Source organism: Drosophila ficusphila, unplaced genomic scaffold (genome assembly GCF_018152265.1).
Source record: "Drosophila ficusphila isolate 14025-0441.05 unplaced genomic scaffold, ASM1815226v1 contig_638, whole genome shotgun sequence".
Taxonomy (NCBI): domain Eukaryota; kingdom Metazoa; phylum Arthropoda; class Insecta; order Diptera; family Drosophilidae; genus Drosophila; species Drosophila ficusphila.
The window spans coordinates 1-20,644 of record NW_025064571.1 but is presented as its reverse complement, the minus strand read 5'-3'; the positions used below and the strand labels follow the sequence as shown (position 1 = coordinate 20,644).

The following is a 20,644-nucleotide window of genomic DNA, read 5'->3' as shown; positions in this document are numbered from 1 at the left end:
TTTTTGAACACCCTATCTAGATATCGGGTGTTTTCTGTACTAGATGAGCCCACACTGTGGCTTTCTCTTAATTTACTTAAGAGTTTATAGGTATATTTCATACTTTTTTATATACATATGATATATTTCTTAATATAATTGATATTTATGCTGATTTTCATATGTATATGGTAAATTTATTTATATTATTGACAAAATCATATGCATATCATATGTTTTGAACAATACTTGGGTCGGCAACCACTGCCTACCTATAATAGTTTTTGAACACCCTATCTAGATATCGGGTGTTTTCTGTACTAGATGAGCCCACACTGTGGCTTTCTCTTAATTTACTTAAGAGTTTATAGGTATATTTCATACTTTTTTATATACATATGATATATTTCTTAATATAATTGATATTTATGCTGATTTTCATATGTATATGGTTAATTTATTAATATTATTGACAAAATCATATGCATATCATATGTTTTGAACAATACTTGGGTCGGCAACCACTGCCTACCTATAATAGTTTTTGAACACCCTATCTAGATATCGGGTGTTTTCTGTACTAGATGAGCCCACACTGTGGCTTTCTCTTAATTTACTTAAGAGTTTATAGGTATATTTCATACTTTTTTATATACATATGATATATTTCTTAATATAATTGATATTTATGTTGATTTTCATATGTATATGGTTAATTTATTAATATTATTGACAAAATCATATGCATATCATATGTTTTGAACAATACTTGGGTCGGCAACCACTGCCTACCTATAATAGTTTTTGAACACCCTATCTAGATATCGGGTGTTTTCTGTACTAGATGAGCCCACACTGTGGCTTTCTCTTAATTTACTTAAGAGTTTATAGGTATATTTCATACTTTTTTATATACATATGATATATTTCTTAATATAATTGATATTTATGTTGATTTTCATATGTATATGGTTAATTTATTAATATTATTGACAAAATCATATGCATATCATATGTTTTGAACAATACTTGGGTCGGCAACCACTGCCTACCTATAATAGTTTTTGAACACCCTATCTAGATATCGGGTGTTTTCAGTACTAGATGAGCCCACACTGTGGCTTTTTCTCAATTTACTTAAGAGTTTATAGGTATATTTCATACTTTTTTATATACATATGTTATATTTCTTAATATAATTGATATTTATGCTGATTTTCATATGTATATGGTTAATTTATTAATATTATTGACAAAATCATATGCATATCATATGTTTTGAACAATACTTGGGTCGGCAACCACTGCCTACCTATAATAGTTTTTGAACACCCTATCTAGATATCGGGTGTTTTCAGTACTAGATGAGCCCACACTGTGGCTTTTTCTCAATTTACTTAAGAGTTTATAGGTATATTTCATACTTTTTTATATACATATGATATATTTCTTAATATAATTGATATTTATGCTGATTTTCATATGTATATGATTAATTTATTAATATTATTGACAAAATCATATGCATATCATATGTTTTAAACAATACTTGAGTCGGCAACCACTTATAGGTAGGTTTATAGGTATATTTCATACTTTTTTATATACATATGATATATATTTCTTCATATAATTGATATTCATACTGATTTTCATATGTATATGGTAAATTTATTTATATTATTGATATCATATATATATATATATATATATCGGATATCATAATTTCATATATTTTGAAGAATACTTTGATCGGCAAAACTGCCTTGCCTACCTATAATGATTTTTAATGGAAAAAAAGTGTTTAGTGTGAGCACCAGCCGCGTTGGTTTAATTTAATTTTATCCCAGTAGCAATTCTTCGGGACAGTAGGAATTTGATTAATTTATTGATGAACATTACTAATTGATTAACAAGGCATTGAACTACACTTTAAAAGTTACAGTTACTCCCGCCATTCAATTGTGTATTTTAAAAAATCTTTTGTTAGTCAGGGTGACTTATATCGTAATAATAAATTAATTACCTATTTTAATAATATTATATCATAGTATAATATTATATGAACGATTCCGCAAATAATATGTATTATTTATAGATATATTAAATATAGGTTTTTTTTTTATTCATTACCGGTCACCAATCATCTATATGGCTATACATTCATTAACTATTATTATTAATGTGACGAGACTCTTGGTTACCGTAAAGAGGTTTATATATAGTTATCTCAAACATTACTTTGTTTCTTTTACTTTGACATGATCTTATATGCGTCACTAATAATATGACGGGACATTTGGCTACCGTAAAAGTGGATTCATAGTTAATCTCAAACATTACTTTGTTTCTTTTACTTTGACATGATCTTATATGCGTCACTAATAATATGACGGAATATTTGGCTACGGTAAAAGTGGATTCATAGTTAATCTCAAACATTACTTTGTTTCTTTTACTTTGACATGATCTTATATGCGTCACTAATAATATGACGGGACATTTGGCTACCGTAAAAGTGGATTCATAGTTAATCTCAAACATTACTTTGTTTCTTTTACTTTGACATGATCTTATATGCGTCACTAATAATATGACGGAACATTTGGCTACCGTAAAAGTGGATTCATAGTTAATCTCAAACATTACTTTGTTTCTTTTACTTTGACATGATCTTATATGCGTCACTAATAATATGACGGAACATTTGGCTACGGTAAAAGTGGATTCATAGTTAATCTCAAACATTACTTTGTTTCTTTTACTTTGACATGATCTTATATGCGTCACTAATAATATGACGGGACATTTGGCTACCGTAAAAGTGGATTCATAGTTAATCTCAAACATTACTTTGTTTCTTTTACTTTGACATGATCTTATATGCGTCACTAATAATATGACGGAATATTTGGCTACGGTAAAAGTGGATTCATAGTTAATCTCAAACATTACTTTGTTTCTTTTACTTTGACATGATCTTATATGCGTCACTAATAATATGACGGGACATTTGGCTACCGTAAAAGTGGATTCATAGTTAATCTCAAACATTACTTTGTTTCTTTTACTTTGACATGATCTTATATGCGTCACTAATAATATGACGGGACATTTGGCTACCGTAAAAGTGGATTCATAGTTAATCTCAAACATTACTTTGTTTCTTTTACTTTGACATGATCTTATATGCGTCACTAATAATATGACGGAACATTTGGCTACCGTAAAAGTGGATTCATAGTTAATCTCAAACATTACTTTGTTTCTTTTACTTTGACATGATCTTATATGCGTCACTAATAATATGACGGAACATTTGGCTACCGTAAAAGTGGATTCATAGTTAATCTCAAACATTACTTTGTTTCTTTTACTTTGACATGATCTTATATGCGTCACTAATAATATGACGGAACATTTGGCTACCGTAAAAGTGGATTCATAGTTAATCTCAAACATTACTTTGTTTCTTTTACTTTGACATGATCTTATATGCGTCACTAATAATATGACGGAACATTTGGCTACCGTAAAAGTGGATTCATAGTTAATCTCAAACATTACTTTGTTTCTTTTACTTTGACATGATCTTATATGCGTCACTAATAATATGACGGAATATTTGGCTACGGTAAAAGTGGATTCATAGTTAATCTCAAACATTACTTTGTTTCTTTTACTTTGACATGATCTTATATGCGTCACTAATAATATGACGGGACATTTGGCTACCGTAAAAGTGGATTCATAGTTAATCTCAAACATTACTTTGTTTCTTTTACTTTGACATGATCTTATATGCGTCACTAATAATATGACGGAACATTTGGCTACCGTAAAAGTGGATTCATAGTTAATCTCAAACATTACTTTGTTTCTTTTACTTTGACATGATCTTATATGCGTCACTAATAATATGACGGAACATTTGGCTACCGTAAAAGTGGATTCATAGTTAATCTCAAACATTACTTTGTTTCTTTTACTTTGACATGATCTTATATGCGTCACTAATAATATGACGGGACATTTGGCTACCGTAAAAGTGGATTCATAGTTAATCTCAAACATTACTTTGTTTCTTTTACTTTGACATGATCTTATATGCGTCACTAATAATATGACGAGTACTTTTTGGCTACCTTTTTCTTTGGATTCCCCAAAAATCCAAAATTATAATTATCAAAATAAATTTAATAATTATAATATTCTTTCCATTTCGTTATTTTATTAAATATCGAATCATCAAGCAAAGGATAAGCTTCAGTGGATCGCAGTATGGCAGCTGCTCAACCACTTACAACACCTTGCCTGTTACAAAAGTCGTTTACAATTGATTCTAGGCTTTGTCATTGTATTAAATAATGTTTTTATATGTAACTAGCGCGGCATCAGGTGATCGAAGATCCTCCCAATTTACTATGTTACAAATTACATTGGCATCACATCCATTGTCGTTTATAAAATGAATTATAAACTTTAAATGGTTTAGAAGCCATACAATGCAAATTGCCCCTTATTTATCATTGCAGTCCAGCACGGATACGACCTTAGAGGCGTTCAGGCATAATCCAACGGACGTAGCGTCATACCACTGTTCGCTCGAACAAGTATTGTGCCATTGGTCCGTACCTGCGGTTCCTCTCGTACTACGCAGGAATGCTGTCGCAACAACGTTTTGTCATTAGTAGGGTAAAACTAACCTGTCTCACGACGGTCTAAACCCAGCTCACGTTCCCTTGCATGGGTGAACAATCCAACGCTTGGTGAATTTTGCTTCACAATGATAGGAAGAGCCGACATCGAAGGATCAAAAAGCGACGTCGCTATGAACGCTTGGCCGCCACAAGCCAGTTATCCCTATGGTAACTTTTCTGACACCTCTTGTTAAAAACTCTTTAAACCAAAAGGATCGATAGGCCGAGCTTTTGCTGTCCCTGTGTGTACTGAACACCGAGATCAAGTCAGCATTTGCCCTTTTGCTCTATGTGTGGTTTCTGTCCGCACTGAGCTGGCCTTGGGACACCTCCGTTATTATTTGAGAGATGTACCGCCCCAGTCAAACTCCCTACCTGGCAATGTCCTTGAATTGGATCATACCTGAGTAATTGGAGTTATACCAAATTTTCAAATCAAAAATACATAAATGCATCGTTTTATTAAAGAATTTGTTTGCGATTATATAACAAACTCGTGATACTTTGATCAAGAAGCTTGCATCAAAACCCAATACCATAAGATATAATAAATATATCCGTATAATGGCTAGGAAATGATACACGTTCCATTTAATCAAGTAAGTAAGGAAACAATAAGAGTAGTGGTATTTCATTGGCGATATCAAACCGAAGCCTAATATCTCCCACTTATTCTACACCTCTTATGTCTCCTTACACTGCCAGATTAGAGTCAAGCTCAAAAGGGTCTTCTTTCCCCGCTAATTATTCCAAGCCCGTTCCCTTGGCTGTGGTTTCGCTAGATAGTAGATAGGGACAGTAGGAATCTCGTTAATCCATTCATGCGCGTCACTAATTAGATGACGAGGCATTTGGCTATTTTTTTTTTTTTTTTTTTTTTTGATCGCTAAGGAAGGGAAATCTTCGAAAGATACTACTAATCTCTTATTAGAGTTCATAGCATGCACGATTCACTGTTCTATCAGAACCGAAGTTCTACAGCGCCTACGTACTAAAACCCTCCTCATATGACAACTTGCGATGTTTATACCTTTTTTGGATGTTGTGCCAAGGTAGCAGGCAATTTTGCATAACCACAGTGCTTTCATCAACCCGCACCGCCAGAGTAACCGCTCCAATACATAAAATGTCTAAAGCAATAAATGCCTCCTTTCACTGCCCTGATACTGATGATATTACTATCACCAGTAGCTAGGAGGTCCTTTGCAATCAATCGTTTTACGGACTGACTACTCCAGATCCCCCTCCAGTTTAGTGTTGCGGAGTGGAACTCGATGTCACATGTCCCTCCGTATTGTCGCCGCAATTCAGTACGTATGTCCGGTCTGTCGTATCTCTCGACTTTGCGTTTGTGCGCATCGTCGATCGAGTGTCCGTCTGTCACAACCTGAGCGTCTATCACATAAATGTGATTTTGTCGGATAGCCACCAGGTCAGGTTTATTCAAGCCGGATTCGCATTGCAGACTTGGTTCGACATGAACAACGCAGCCTTTTCTCTCAAGTCCCAACTTGATTGAATTTACTACGCTGTTGTGTCTAGCTACCCGCCTTCCATGCGTACGGTAACATTTCTGCAAGATGTGGTTTGTTGTTTCGGAAGCATCACATCCTGCACGACACAGTCTATCCAATTCGTGCCGTCCCCTCGTAGTACGAGACTTTGAAGGTAGGGCATTTATCCGCAACTTGATTCCGTTCAAATATTCCTTTCCTGTTAGTAAACGCGTGGGTTGACTTACCCATCCATGTTGCTGGTGGAATTTACCAGCTTCACGGAGACCGCTGCCATCAACAGACATGTACAACCTATTTGCCCAGTACGACTCTATGTCCGAACGTGAAAGCAGTTCCGTACCTCCCGCTAGTAATCTAACCCGGGCCCGCCGCATTTCGTCGTCCATGAAACAGCTGGCCGCCTCGGATTGTTCGAGGTGGGGCCACTTAATGCTGCTCAATCGTTTTAAACGAAGCATTGGAGCTATCCATCTTAATGATGGGATCCCGAGTCCCCCAGAATTATGGGGGGCGTGGAAGAAGGATACTGGCACATCCGCCGGAAGATCTAACCATTTCCGGATATAGAATCGTACCAATTTGTCAGATTTTCTTAGAACGCCTATCGTCACACTCCCAAGGGTCAGCTTGTGATAGAGTTGTGGGATAAGGACAGTCCTAAGGGCAAATAACTTCTGTTGTGGCTTCAGGGGGGCCCGTGTCAATCTCAACAGCTTCGGACCGAAGTCTTCCGCTGGATTGTACCGGGCCCTCCCCTCCGCTGTGAACCGGATACCTAAATACTTCCACTCGTCGGTGCGCTTCATTGAAGGACATTCTCGCGAGCCTACACGAAAGCTGTGTTGCGTTACAACACTACACTTTTGTTTCGGCTGTCCCTTTATGCTAACAGTGAAACACTTGTTAGCATTTAGGTCGAGTCCCACAGAAGACAAAAAGTCAACTGTTTTGTCCAACAATTTTTGAAGGCCCATCGGAGTTTCCGCAAAAAGGACCAGATCATCAGCGAATGCTGCCGCGTTTATCATGGCATTTCCGACTTTGGCACCAATCTCTTTGGGTAGGGATCTAAGCAACCGATCCATGATCAAGTTGAATAGAACTGGAGACAGAGGATCCCCTTGCTTAACACCTCGCGCAGGTCTGATCACATCTGATATCCAGCCCTCCCCATTGAGTGTGGTGCCCCCGACCTCGTACGATCTCTGTACGTAGTCGACGAAATCCTTTGGTAGGCCATATGCAATCAAGGTGTTTTTGATTGCGGCATGAGATACAGAATCAAATGCCTTGCTAACATCTAGTGTCGCGATGTAGCATGATTTCCAACGTTTATGGCTTTCCCTCAGAATTAAGTCGACTATCGTCGCATTATCGGCACACCCATCGGTAGGCAGGAACCCCCGCTGACGCGGGTCCCAATTGATTGATGAGGTCAATCGGGTTGCTAGAATAGCATTTAGTTGCCTAACCAAGACCGAGGGGACCGAAATGGGACGAAAGTCTTGCGGACGAGTTGCCGTCGCCATCTTCGGGATGAAGATGGTTCTGGCCAGTCGTGATGGTTGTGGTAGATTGCCGCACCAGAGAATAAGGTTCATTATGCGAAGCATAATACCCGTTGGAATACTCCTGGCAGTTTTTGGAGATATCCCGTCAGGCCCCGGAGATGAAGATAATGGCACCTTGTTTACCCTTAAGTCCCGTTCATTAATAGGGGACCAAACCCTCTCAAGCGCGTGTTCCATGTGGAACCGTGTGTTCTCGCAAGAGCTTGGGCTGGGTTGGGTCATCACTTCTCTCCAGTAGGGTTCCATAATTTCTCTGTTTGGCATTACCGACTCATCAGCTCCATCAAGCAAGGATTTTATGCATCTCCCCTTATGTTTGTCCCAGTTACGCTGCACCATTGCGTACTGCTGCCTTCTACTTTCCCTCCTATTTCGGGGCCTCCGGGGAGGCCTCGTCAGAATGTGGGGTGCATTCTGTGCCGGAAAAATTTCCAGGAGGTAGTTGGACAAACATTGGAGAGTGGTTTCCGGTCCAAGATCCTCCGCCCTATCGATGATAGATTGAAGGACCTCGGCTCTCCACAGGGGATTACATACTACGGGGCGGTAGCCCCGTAGTTTCCGCATGATTTCGCCAGACTGTACAGATGGAATAATTCGGGATGCTTCCGATGGCGATACTCGGTGTTCTTGCTCGCTATAACTAGGGCGGCGCTGTGTGGTTCTTAATTCTGCAACTTCTGGGGTGGGAGCAGATTGCCCTCTTATCTGCTCCATTTTTGCCTTATAGTCACCCCTCTGTCGAATTTTCTTTATTCCTTCGACGCTGCGGTGTGTAAAAAAGTCCGCTAGTTGCTTATTTGGATGCCGTAAGATACCACTTGCTGCAAGCTCAAACTCCTTTCTCGCCATCATCCACTTCTCTTCCTCACTCCATCTTAGGTTTACGTCTACACGCCGACGAAGTTGATCAAACTCGTCTTTGTGCATACGTGACATGTGAACACCAAGCCCTCTTTTTAGAGCTAAAGATTCTTTCACATATCGTACAGGTGACCCTAACCAATGGGTCGATTCCTGCACTATGGTCATGTTGGGCTTCCAGGTTAAGTACCACAGAAGTGTTAGGTCTCCGAGGCTCGTTTCTATTAGTTGCACCAACATGGAAAAAGTTCTAAGGGGCTGGTAACCCCAAAGAACCATTCGCCGTCTCGAATTAGCTACTAGTCAGTAAACTGTCTAGCACCCGGAGGATACCACGAGGAGGTTTCGAGACGACTTGGTTTGACTTCCTATGACTGACGAGATACGGGATTACACCACTTCTGCATATTCCATCAAACCCTGGAGCCACCAGGGTCACTGGTTAAGATCTCCATCCTCCTTAAGAGAGTCATAGTTACTCCCGCCGTTGACCCGCGCTTACTTGAATTTCTTCACTTTGACATTCAGAGCACTGGGCAGAAATCACATTGTGTCAACACCCGCTAGGGCCATCACAATGCTTTGTTTTAATTAGACAGTCGGATTCCCCAAGTCCGTGCCAGTTCTGAATTGATTGTTAATTGATAATCGTTATAATTAATAAGAACTAATCGGTTTGAGCCAATTAGTATTCTTAAAAATTTTAGCAAGAAAGTTCCACAATTGGCTACGTAACTAAACTATCCGGGGAACAAGTAACCACCATAAATGATAGACACTCTATTTACCCAGAACGAGCACATAAACCATGTTATTGTTTCCCAATCAAGCCCGACTATCTCAATCTTCAGAGCCAATCCTTATCCCGAAGTTACGGATCTAATTTGCCGACTTCCCTTACCTACATTATTCTATCGACTAGAGACTCTTCACCTTGGAGACCAGCTGCGGATATTGGTACGGCCTGTTGAGAAGTTTGCGTGTCCCCACCATAAATTTTCAAGGTCCGAGGAGAAAATATCGACACAACAGTATATGTCATGCTCTTCTAGCCCATCTACCATATCTCTCTGCGAAAGACTTCCATGGTAGTACGGCTATAAAACAGAAAAGAAAACTCTTCCGATATCTCTCGACGGCTTCTTTATGGTCGTTCCTGTTGCCAGGATGAGCACGAGGCCCATATTTAATAACAAACGGATACTCAACAGGTTACGGAATTGGAACCGTATTCCCTTTCGTTCAAAATTATTCAAGTATATTATTTTTGGCTTGTATATATATTTATTTAGTCATTAGTTTTTTACTTGAAAATTTTCGGCTTTCGCCTTGAACTTAGGACCGACTAACTCGTGATCAACCACTGTTCACACGAAACCCTTCTCCACTTCAGTCCTCCAAGGTCTCATTCGATTATTTGCTACTACCACCAAGATCTGTACCAATGGCAGCTCCATGCAGGCTTACGCCAAACACTTCTACGCATACCATTGTACCTTCCTACTCACTAAAGTTTCAAAATTTATATTACAAGTAATATAAATCATCTACTTTAGCGGTAATGTATAGGTATACAACTTAAGCGCCATCCATTTTAAGGGCTAGTTGCTTCGGCAGGTGAGTTGTTACACACTCCTTAGCGGATTTCGACTTCCATGATCACCGTCCTGCTGTTTTAAGCAACCAACGCCTTTCATGGTATCTGCATGAGTTGTTAATTTGGGCACCGTAACATTACGTTTGGTTCATCCCACAGCGCCAGTTCTGCTTACCAAAAGTGGCCCACTGGGCACATTATATCATAACCTTAAACTTCATATCAAGAAAGTTAAGGTTCTTACCCATTTAAAGTTTGAGAATAGGTTAAGATCGTTTCGACCCTAAGGCCTCTAATCATTCGCTTTACCAGATAAGATTATTTTATATAATATTAAAATGCACCAGCTATCCTGAGGGAAACTTCGGAAGGAACCAGCTACTAGATGGTTCGATTGGTCTTTCGCCCCTATACTCAATTCTGACAATCGATTTGCACGTCAGAACTGTTTCGGTCTTCCATCAGGGTTTCCCCTGACTTCAACCTGATCAAGTATAGTTCACCATCTTTCGGGTCACAGCATATATGCTCAAGGTACGTTCCAGTTAGAGGCATAAATAATATAAATATCATTATACATAACTATATAGAACGCCCCGGGATTGTGTTAATTAACTATAAATAGTTAAAAAACTAATCCCATTATTAGTCAAGTTAATTACGCTATTAGGTTTATATCCCAATAACTTGCACATATGTTAGACTCCTTGGTCCGTGTTTCAAGACGGGTCCCGAAGGTATCCTGAATCTTTCGCATTGTTAATCATACAAGTGCATATAATAAACACAAAAATCATTGATAATTATGCCATTATATAATTCCGAAAAATTAACGCACTGTAATCATATAAATCTATCAGCACTTTATCAAATTAATGACATTTATTTTGTGTTAAAACGCAAGCATTTTAATTTAAATAAACTATAAGCCATATTTTATGATAAATTTTGTATGCTAATAGATTACAATGTCCTTATATGGAAAAAATGCACACTATTATCATAATATTGTTTAAATATTACAATTTTAATGATGAATTTTCCATAATGGATATTCAGGTTCATCGGGCTTAACCTCTAAGCAGTTTCACGTACTATTTAACTCTCTATTCAGAGTTCTTTTCAACTTTCCCTCACGGTACTTGTTTACTATCGGTCTCATGGTTATATTTAGTTTTAGATGGAGTTTACCACCCACTTAGTGCTGCACTATCAAGCAACACGACTCTTTGGAAACATCATCTAGTAATCATTAACGTTATACGGGCCTGGCACCCTCTATGGGTAAATGGCCTCATTTAAGAAGGACTTAAATCGTTAATTTCTCATACTAGAATATTGACGCTCCATACACTGCATCTCACATTTGCCATATAGACAAAGTGACTTAGTGCTGAACTGATTTCTTTTCGCTCGCCGCTACTAAGAAAATCCTAGTTAGTTTCTTTTCCTCCCCTAATTAATATGCTTAAATTCAGGGGGTAGTCCCATATGAGTTGAGGTTGTATATAACATTTTTTTTTTCAATATATTCTTTACATTTATATAATGGAGAAACATTTAATGAATTCGTATAAAAATTTTTTTCGTTAATTAGTTTTAATTTAGTTATGAGTTTTAAACGAATTTAACGAAGAACAATAACATTTACAAAAGATTTCAATTTTACTAAATCATTAATAAGAGACAATTCTAGATGAAAAATATTTCAAACATTTTTTATGCTAGACATTCCTCAGTATTATATGATTGAAAATGAAAATATTTTTCTTCGTTTTTCACAATCAAATTATTTATAATGTGAGATAATGTTTTCCATAGATATTTTAATATTATGAATAAAAATAATAATTATATTTAATTAAAATTTTTATCCAATAATATACCATATGCTTAGAAATTTGATTACCAAATTTCTAAACAACTTAATTAGCATAGTCTTACAACCCTCAACCATATGTAGTCCAAGCAGCACTAAAAAATTAATTAAAGTACCATAACAGCATGGACTGCGATATGCGTTCAAAATGTCGATGTTCATGTGTCCTGCAGTTCACACGATGACGCACAGTTTGCTGCGTTCTTCATCGACCCATGAGCCGAGTGATCCACCGCTTAGAGTTTTTATATTTATTATTTCAATTTGTCAAATATGAATTTATTGAAAGAAATTAAAAATACACCATTTTACTGGCATATATCAATTCCTTCAATAAATCTTTTTTTTTTATACCTAAAACGAAATGCTGCGAAATGTCTTAGTTTTATATAAACAATATTATACCATTTATTACTTGGATAATTTACAATTTCATATAATTTTAATGTGATATAATATTGCGTTTTTTATATAAAACATTAACCTGAAGTAAACCAGGTACAACATTCAACATTTTAGGTTGTTGCATTAGCCAATGTATGCCCATAACTATGATGAACAATACATATTCGCAACGCGTGTATATTATGGTCCATATACACGCAAGTTTCATATTATAATATATAAACATAAATTTGTGAATATATTATAATACAATTTAATTTGCTTGATTATTATTCTTGTTTGCTTGATTTTATTTATAAAAAAATTTAATCCAAATTTTCATTGAACTTCTTTTTTATAAATATATAATTGTTTGGCAATTTTATCTTGTTATATTATAAAAATATATTTTATAATTAAAACAAGTTATTGTTGTTTACGGTAAAGATATTATATACAATAATGATCCTTCCGCAGGTTCACCTACGGAAACCTTGTTACGACTTTTACTTCCTCTAAATAATCAAGTTCGGTCAACTTTTGCGAAACAACCGTAACACGCAAGGCGTCACAGTGATCACGTCCGGAGACCTCACTAAATAATTCAATCGGTAGTAGCGACGGGCGGTGTGTACAAAGGGCAGGGACGTAATCAATGCGAGTTAATGACTCACACTTACTGGGAATTCCAAGTTCATGTGAACAGTTTCAGTTCACAATCCCAAGCATGAAAGTGGTTCAGCGGTTTACCCGGACCTCTCGGTCTAGGAAATACACGTTGATACTTTCATTGTAGCGCGTGCAGCCCAGGACATCTAAGGGCATCACAGACCTGTTATTGCTCAATCTCATTATTGCTAGACGCAATTTGTCCATTTAAGAAGCTAGTGTCCTTATAATGGGACAAACCAACAGGTACGGCTCCACTTACATAAACACATTCAAACACAATAAACATTTTACTGCCCACCATGAATGAAGGCTATATAAGCTTCAACACCATAATCCTGAAGATATCTATTTAATATATTTGAGTCTCGTTCGTTATCGGAATTAACCAGACAAATCACTCCACGAACTAAGAACGGCCATGCACCACCACCCATAGATTCGAGAAAGAGCTATCAATCTGTCTTACACACTTATGTTCGGACCTGGTAAGTTTTCCCGTGTTGAGTCAAATTAAGCCGCAGGCTCCACTCCTGGTGGTGCCCTTCCGTCAATTCCTTTAAGTTTCAGCTTTGCAACCATACTTCCCCCGGAGCCCAAAAGCTTTGGTTTCCCGGGAAGCGACTGAGAGAGCCATAAAAGTAGCTACACCCAATTGCTAGCTGGCATCGTTTATGGTTAGAACTAGGGCGGTATCTGATCGCCTTCGAACCTCTAACTTTCGTTCTTGATTAATGAAAACATCTTTGGCAAATGCTTTCGCTTAAGTTAGTCTTACGACGGTCCAAGAATTTCACCTCTCGCGTCGTAATACTAATGCCCCCAAACTGCTTCTATTAATCATTACCTCTTGATCTGAAAACCAATGAAAGCAGAACAGAGGTCTTATTTCATTATCCCATGCACAGAATATTCAGGCATTTGAAGCCTGCTTTAAGCACTCTAATTTGTTCAAAGTAATTGTACCGGCCCACAATAACACTCGTTTAAGAGCACTAATGCAGGTTTTTAAATAGGAGGAACATATGAAAAAATACAAGTACTTAATCACATATAAGAACTCCACCGGTAATACGCTTACATACATAAAGGTATAGTACTAACCACAAATGTAAGTTGTACTACCCGTATGAAGCACAAGTTCAACTACGAACGTTTTAACCGCAACAACTTTAATATACGCTATTGGAGCTGGAATTACCGCGGCTGCTGGCACCAGACTTGCCCTCCAATTGGTCCTTGTTAAAGGATTTAAAGTGTACTCATTCCAATTACAGGGCCTCGGATATGAGTCCTGTATTGTTATTTTTCGTCACTACCTCCCCGAGCTGGGAGTGGGTAATTTACGCGCCTGCTGCCTTCCTTAGATGTGGTAGCCGTTTCTCAGGCTCCCTCTCCGGAATCGAACCCTGATTCCCCGTTACCCGTTGCAACCATGGTAGTCCTAGATACTACCATCAAAAGTTGATAGGGCAGACATTTGAAAGATCTGTCGTCGGTACATGACCATACGATCTGCATGTTATCTAGAGTTCAACCAATATAACGATCTTGCGATCGCTTGGTTTTAGCCTAATAAAAGCACATGTCCCATAAAGGTTCATGTTTTAATTGCATGTATTAGCTCTAGAATTACCACAGTTATCCAAGTAACTGTTAACGATCTAAGGAACCATAACTGATATAATGAGCCTTTTGCGGTTTCACTTTTAATTCGTGTGTACTTAGACATGCATGGCTTAATCTTTGAGACAAGCATATAACTACTGGCAGGATCAACCAGAATAATGTTTTTCTTTACATATTTCATTCATATTTTCGAATAGAAATAATGCAATATAAATATTATAGATCTATTATTTTAATATTCTATTTTTTGAATTTGATTACGGCCAAAACTTGTATAGCATTCGTAATCCTTCTTTTATGTTTTGTTTTATACTTGTTTCGCCACTAATATAACAAGTTTTAGATGTTATAAGAATTATTCATTACATCATATATATAAATATACGTATGTATGTATAATTTTATAACATAATTTTTATTTAATATATATTTGCTACTATAATTTTATTATATGTACAATATTTTATTCTAAAATATCATTTTATTTCAACATACATAATTATTTATGTATCCACACATTTGCAATTTTTGTTTAATCAATATAAATATTGAATTAAATCATTTGTATTTTGATGTTAAATTTAAAATTTAACATTTTTCCATATAACTCTCGAATGATATATAATATAAAACCGAGCGCATATGAAAAATAAGTATTTATTTAATAATAATATTATTAAAAAATATTATTATTTTATTTGAACTCACTATACCGGCAAACGATATAGTGCGTCCGATTTTAAGGCAGGTACTAATTTAATATACATTATATTAGCCTGCCACCAAAAATTAACGATAATAATTGGAAACCAATTGTTATTATATATATACATATATAACCTTGGCGCACGTTTCAACGTTATTATCTTGAGTTTTAATAATATTAGTCCGCTCAGCCAAGTCTCGTATTCAAAAAGAATAAAGAAACAAATTTATACGGATAATATTATAATATATATTGTCAACATTGACTAAATCATATTATATACATAGATTTATATCAATTCTAGATGGACATCCACTGACCATCCTATAGTAGTTTTTTGCATCGATGTCTTGAAATCGGGCATTTTCAATTGGGCTTGCCACCCACCCTACAGTTATTCTCCTATAATAACTTAAGAGAATATTGAATTCAGTACTTTTTATATACATATGAATTACTTCTTCATATAATTTATATTTATGCTGATTTTCATATGTATATGGTAAATTTATTTATATTATTGACAAAATCATATGCATATCATATGTTTTGAACAATACTTGGGTCGGCAACCACTGCCTACCTATAATAGTTTTTGAACACCCTATCTAGATATCGGGTGTTTTCTGTACTAGATGAGCCCACACTGTGGCTTTCTCTTAATTTACTTAAGAGTTTATAGGTATATTTCATACTTTTTTATATACATATGATATATTTCTTAATATAATTGATATTTATGCTGATTTTCATATGTATATGGTAAATTTATTTATATTATTGACAAAATCATATGCATATCATATGTTTTGAACAATACTTGGGTCGGCAACCACTGCCTACCTATAATAGTTTTTGAACACCCTATCTAGATATCGGGTGTTTTCTGTACTAGATGAGCCCACACTGTGGCTTTCTCTTAATTTACTTAAGAGTTTATAGGTATATTTCATACTTTTTATATACATATGATATATTTCTTAATATAATTGATATTTATGCTGATTTTCATATGTATATGGTTAATTTATTAATATTATTGACAAAATCATATGCATATCATATGTTTTGAACAATACTTGGGTCGGCAACCACTGCCTACCTATAATAGTTTTTGAACACCCTATCTAGATATCGGGTGTTTTCTGTACTAGATGAGCCCACACTGTGGCTTTCTCTTAATTTACTTAAGAGTTTATAGGTATATTTCATACTTTTTTATATACATATGATATATTTCTTAATATAATTGATATTTATGTTGATTTTCATATGTATATGGTTAATTTATTAATATTATTGACAAAATCATATGCATATCATATGTTTTGAACAATACTTGGGTCGGCAACCACTGCCTACCTATAATAGTTTTTGAACACCCTATCTAGATATCGGGTGTTTTCTGTACTAGATGAGCCCACACTGTGGCTTTCTCTTAATTTACTTAAGAGTTTATAGGTATATTTCATACTTTTTTATATACATATGATATATTTCTTAATATAATTGATATTTATGTTGATTTTCATATGTATATGGTTAATTTATTAATATTATTGACAAAATCATATGCATATCATATGTTTTGAACAATACTTGGGTCGGCAACCACTGCCTACCTATAATAGTTTTTGAACACCCTATCTAGATATCGGGTGTTTTCAGTACTAGATGAGCCCACACTGTGGCTTTTTCTCAATTTACTTAAGAGTTTATAGGTATATTTCATACTTTTTTATATACATATGTTATATTTCTTAATATAATTGATATTTATGCTGATTTTCATATGTATATGGTTAATTTATTAATATTATTGACAAAATCATATGCATATCATATGTTTTGAACAATACTTGGGTCGGCAACCACTGCCTACCTATAATAGTTTTTGAACACCCTATCTAGATATCGGGTGTTTTCAGTACTAGATGAGCCCACACTGTGGCTTTTTCTCAATTTACTTAAGAGTTTATAGGTATATTTCATACTTTTTTATATACATATGATATATTTCTTAATATAATTGATATTTATGCTGATTTTCATATGTATATGATTAATTTATTAATATTATTGACAAAATCATATGCATATCATATGTTTTAAACAATACTTGAGTCGGCAACCACTTATAGGTAGGTTTATAGGTATATTTCATACTTTTTTATATACATATGATATATATTTCTTCATATAATTGATATTCATACTGATTTTCATATGTATATGGTAAATTTATTTATATTATTGATATCATATATATATATATATATATATCGGATATCATAATTTCATATATTTTGAAGAATACTTTGATCGGCAAAACTGCCTTGCCTACCTATAATGATTTTTAATGGAAAAAAAGTGTTTAGTGTGAGCACCAGCCGCGTTGGTTTAATTTAATTTTATCCCAGTAGCAATTCTTCGGGACAGTAGGAATTTGATTAATTTATTGATGAACATTACTAATTGATTAACAAGGCATTGAACTACACTTTAAAAGTTACAGTTACTCCCGCCATTCAATTGTGTATTTTAAAAAATCTTTTGTTAGTCAGGGTGACCTATATCGTAATAATAAATTAATTACCTATTTTAATAATAATCTATAATATATTTTCATAATCATTTATTAATAATAGTTTTTTGGATACTTTAATAAGGTATAGGTTTTTTTTTTTTAATTATCTCTTACTTTTTTTTTTTATTTTTATTTTGACATTATCTTTTATTTTAATAATATGACGGGACATTTGGCTACCGTAAAAGTGGATTCATAGTTAATCTCAAACATTACTTTTGTTTCTTTTACTTTGACATGATCTTATATGCGTCACTAATAATATGACGGAATATTTGGCTACGGTAAAAGTGGATTCATAGTTAATCTCAAACATTACTTTGTTTCTTTTACTTTGACATGATCTTATATGCGTCACTAATAATATGACGGGACATTTGGCTACCGTAAAAGTGGATTCATAGTTAATCTCAAACATTACTTTGTTTCTTTTACTTTGACATGATCTTATATGCGTCACTAATAATATGACGGAACATTTGGCTACCGTAAAAGTGGATTCATAGTTAATCTCAAACATTACTTTGTTTCTTTTACTTTGACATGATCTTATATGCGTCACTAATAATATGACGGGACATTTGGCTACGGTAAAAGTGGATTCATAGTTAATCTCAAACATTACTTTGTTTCTTTTACTTTGACATGATCTTATATGCGTCACTAATAATATGACGGGACATTTGGCTACCGTAAAAGTGGATTCATAGTTAATCTCAAACATTACTTTGTTTCTTTTACTTTGACATGATCTTATATGCGTCACTAATAATATGACGGAATATTTGGCTACGGTAAAAGTGGATTCATAGTTAATCTCAAACATTACTTTGTTTCTTTTACTTTGACATGATCTTATATGCGTCACTAATAATATGACGGGACATTTGGCTACCGTAAAAGTGGATTCATAGTTAATCTCAAACATTACTTTGTTTCTTTTACTTTGACATGATCTTATATGCGTCACTAATAATATGACGGGACATTTGGCTACCGTAAAAGTGGATTCATAGTTAATCTCAAACATTACTTTGTTTCTTTTACTTTGACATGATCTTATATGCGTCACTAATAATATGACGGAACATTTGGCTACCGTAAAAGTGGATTCATAGTTAATCTCAAACATTACTTTGTTTCTTTTACTTTGACATGATCTTATATGCGTCACTAATAATATGACGGAACATTTGGCTACCGTAAAAGTGGATTCATAGTTAATCTCAAACATTACTTTGTTTCTTTTACTTTGACATGATCTTATATGCGTCACTAATAATATGACGGAACATTTGGCTACCGTAAAAGTGGATTCATAGTTAATCTCAAACATTACTTTGTTTCTTTTACTTTGACATGATCTTATATGCGTCACTAATAATATGACGGAACATTTGGCTACCGTAAAAGTGGATTCATAGTTAATCTCAAACATTACTTTGTTTCTTTTACTTTGACATGATCTTATATGCGTCACTAATAATATGACGGAATATTTGGCTACGGTAAAAGTGGATTCATAGTTAATCTCAAACATTACTTTGTTTCTTTTACTTTGACATGATCTTATATGCGTCACTAATAATATGACGGGACATTTGGCTACCGTAAAAGTGGATTCATAGTTAATCTCAAACATTACTTTGTTTCTTTTACTTTGACATGATCTTATATGCGTCACTAATAATATGACGGAACATTTGGCTACCGTAAAAGTGGATTCATAGTTAATCTCAAACATTACTTTGTTTCTTTTACTTTGACATGATCTTATATGCGTCACTAATAATATGATGGAACATTTGGCTACCGTAAAAGTGGATTCATAGTTAATCTCAAACATTACTTTGTTTCTTTTACTTTGACATGATCTTATATGCGTCACTAATAATATGACGGGACATTTGGCTACCGTAAAAGTGGATTCATAGTTAATCTCAAACATTACTTTGTTTCTTTTACTTTGACATGATCTTATATGCGTCACTAATAATATGACGAGTACTTTTTGGCTACCTTTTTTCTTTGGATTCCCCAAAATTCAAAATTATAATTATCAAAATAAATTTAATAATTATAATATTCTTTCCATTTCGTTATTTTATTAAATATCGAATCATCAAGCAAAGGATAAGCTTCAGTGGATCGCAGTATGGCAGCTGCTCAACCACTTACAACACCTTGCCTGTTACAAAAGTCGTTTACAATTGATTCTAGGCTTTGTCATTGTATTAAATAATGTTTTTATATGTAACTAGCGCGGCATCAGGTGATCGAAGATCCTCCCAATTTACTATGTTACAAATTACATTGGCATCACATCCATTGTCGTTTATAAAATGAATTATAAACTTTAAATGGTTTAGAAGCCATACAATGCAAATTGCCCCCTTATTTATCATTGCAGTCCAGCACGGATACGACCTTAGAGGCGTTCAGGCATTAATCCAACGGACGTAGCGTCATACCACTGTTCGCTCGAACAAGTATTGTGCCATTGGTCCGTACCTGCGGGTTCCTCTCGTACTACGCAGGAATGCTGTCGCAACAACGTTTTGT

The 20,644-nt window shown here is 35.0% G+C and overlaps 2 non-coding genes and 1 pseudogene across 2 annotated transcripts; all 3 read right to left on the bottom strand.

Annotated features, from left to right (window-relative positions):
- Positions 1–4,219: 4,219 nt before the first annotated feature.
- LOC122320600 lies at positions 4,220–11,733 on the bottom strand (annotated as a pseudogene).
- Positions 11,734–12,171: 438 nt separating this feature from the next.
- LOC122320599 lies at positions 12,172–12,351 on the bottom strand. The gene has a single exon (XR_006245718.1). It is a non-coding gene; the product is annotated as a 5.8S ribosomal RNA (ribosomal RNA).
- Positions 12,352–12,951: 600 nt separating this feature from the next.
- LOC122320603 lies at positions 12,952–14,946 on the bottom strand. The gene has a single exon (XR_006245721.1). It is a non-coding gene; the product is annotated as a small subunit ribosomal RNA (ribosomal RNA).
- Positions 14,947–20,644: the final 5,698 nt, after the last annotated feature.